This window comes from Octopus bimaculoides, chromosome 1 (assembly GCF_001194135.2).
Source record: "Octopus bimaculoides isolate UCB-OBI-ISO-001 chromosome 1, ASM119413v2, whole genome shotgun sequence".
In the NCBI taxonomy this organism is placed as follows: Eukaryota; Metazoa; Mollusca; class Cephalopoda; order Octopoda; family Octopodidae; genus Octopus; species Octopus bimaculoides.
Genome location: NC_068981.1, coordinates 105,386,404 through 105,389,020, shown reverse-complemented (window position 1 = coordinate 105,389,020; position 2,617 = coordinate 105,386,404). Strand labels below are relative to the sequence as shown.

General features: G+C 29.8%; 1 protein-coding gene across 3 annotated transcripts in view; it reads right to left on the bottom strand.

Annotated features, from left to right (window-relative positions):
* Positions 1–2,617, bottom strand: part of LOC106871082 (coiled-coil domain-containing protein 34) — a 110,824-nt gene that overhangs the window by 104,520 nt on the left and 3,687 nt on the right. Inside the window, exon 2 of one of the 3 annotated variants that reach the window (XM_014917366.2) lies at positions 1,655–1,709. The exons of the other annotated variants lie outside the window; for them this stretch is intronic. The gene's annotated coding sequence lies outside the window, so the exon portion shown is untranslated. The remainder of the gene's footprint in view (positions 1–1,654; positions 1,710–2,617) is intronic. 3 annotated transcript variants of the gene reach the window in all.

Below are 2,617 nucleotides of genomic sequence, written 5' to 3'. Positions count from 1 at the left end.
CAGAATAGACTACACACTGAATCGTCGCAAGGTATGGAAGGTTTTCGAAGGACCGGAGAGATTATGTCCGGGTGGAGAATTATACCAGATATAGTACTATACAGAATACCGAAAGGATCTTCACCTCTTACATCACACATTTCTTCCTACTTCAACGTCGAGATGGTATAATTTTCTGGGAGAGAGATAATTTTGCGGCTGAGGATAGCTTTACATTGTAGATTATACACATATTATATTATGTTATATTATATTATATTATACACATGTAGAGCTTGAAACACGTGTACCGAGGAATCCTTTGTAGTTTTGTTGTTATTTTTTTGTTTTGGATTTACAATTTATATATATATATATACATATATATTTATATATATTATATATATTATAGTAACAGTTTCTTGTACCTACCTCCTAATAAACTATTATTCCCTTTATCTTCCAGCCTTTAATTAATTAAATATTTTACTTTCTTTTTTTCTTCCTATTCTTGATAGCATGCTTTAATATTTTTAGTTATAAATCCACTTAACTTATTATTTAATATAGTATTTTTACTTCATACCTTGCACTCCTCTTCTAAGACTATAATCCCCACATTTTCTCTCTAGCCCCATTTACTTATTTGTTTTGCTTTCTAGTAAATTATCTATTACCTCCCCTCGACTGTTTTTCTTTTCCATTAATTTTACGTATTTGGTCCTATCTTCACCTATATATATGTACTATATATAATTACAGTTTACTTTTACCTATCTCCTAGCAAGCATAATTCCTTTTATAACTCCTCTGTATCCCCTCTCTGTCTTTCTACATATTGCTATTTCATGTACAATAAACTTTTTACGCTTTTTATCTCCTTACATGAAGGTATAGCTAACCATTAACATATTCATTTATGATAATAATAATAATTTTTTTTGCTTTAATTTTGAATTATACTATAAGAACCTCACATTTTAGCTTTTTTCTAATTCTCCATAAAATATACAGGCTTACATTTACCAGATCTCATTTTGTGTATGTCACTAATTTAGATTGTTCCTAGTTTTTCATTAGCTCTTCACCTCTAAATTAAGTGTACTATATGAACCAAACCTGTAGCTATTTTCTAACTCACTGTAAATAATACATATTTATTTCTACCTGATTTCACTTTGGTATGTCCCTAATTTAGATTATTCCCAGCTGTTCTTTAGCTCTTCACTTCTATATTAATACCTACGTCCGGTTTTGAGGGCCTTATATTTAACTATTTAAATCATCATCATCGTCATCATCTAACGTCCGCTTTCCATGCTAGCATGGGTTGGACGATTTGACAAAGGACTGGCGGACCAGGTGGCTACACCAGGCTCCAATCTGATTTGCCCTTCCTAACGCCAACCACTCCGAGAGTGTAGTGGGTACTTTAACGTGCCACCGGCACAAAGGCCAGTCAGGAGGTACTGGCAATGGCCACACTCGAAATGGTGTATTTTACATGCCACCTGCACAGGAGCCAGTCCAGCGGCACTGGCAAATAATCTTATTAATACGTTTTAATTTAACTTGTTGAATTGACCCATATTTGAGCCCTTATTATTACTTTTATTAGCATATATTTATTCCCTTTAATTCTTATTTATTTATGTTAAATACTATATCTTCTTACCTGAGCCTCTTCGCATATTTACATCAAGTATCTCACCAAAGGGAATGCTGCATATCTGAAATTTTTAAATTTTTGTCCAATAGTTCTTTATCTTCATTAGTCTAGCTCAATAATAAATGTTTTTAAGGAGTGAAAGGTTATATTTTGTAAGTCTTTATCTATCTATTTAGTTTTAATCTATCTATTTTTACTTTTTACTCTATTTTGTTTTATATATTTTACTTTATTCTTGTGTTTTTTTTTATAATTTTCATGTACCCTAGCATTAAGTTAATATATCTTATAAGTCTTTTAACTCTTTTGATATTTATAATAATTAATAGATTGCCTGGAATGTCTTCCACCTTAATTAAATATTAATTATAACTATACACACTTGAATTAAACTCTACATACTAATTTTCTATTGATTTGATGGACATAATATCACAATATGACATTTTTACCAATATATCTACTTGAGGTTTCTTATACCTAACACTCTAAATGAATATATTGATTTATTTTTACTTTACAACTCTAATATAGACAACCTTCCTCCCCTTTCTAAGGTCTATTCCATGGTTAATACTATATTCTTTATGTATAAATTTTATCAGTTAATGGTTTGCAGCTGTTTATTCAACATGCAGGAATTGAACACCTATTTTGTATATCATAAACTACCTCTGATGAGATTCGACTTTCAAATAATTTTCAATTTTATTAATTAATTTTCTAAAGGTCTTGAACTGAAACAGCTGTAAGAGATGTTTGTCAATTTTTTAATTAATAAATAATAATTTATTAATTACCTCTCTATTTTCTTATTTTATTATAATAAATAGACATATATAAACCCCGGTTGAGTATTAACTGTAATGTTCAACATTCTTTATGTCAGTAACTAACCAGTACTTTCATAAGATTTTGCTATCCCTGAATGAGGTTTGTAACCTCTATTTGTATTTCTGTATGTATATA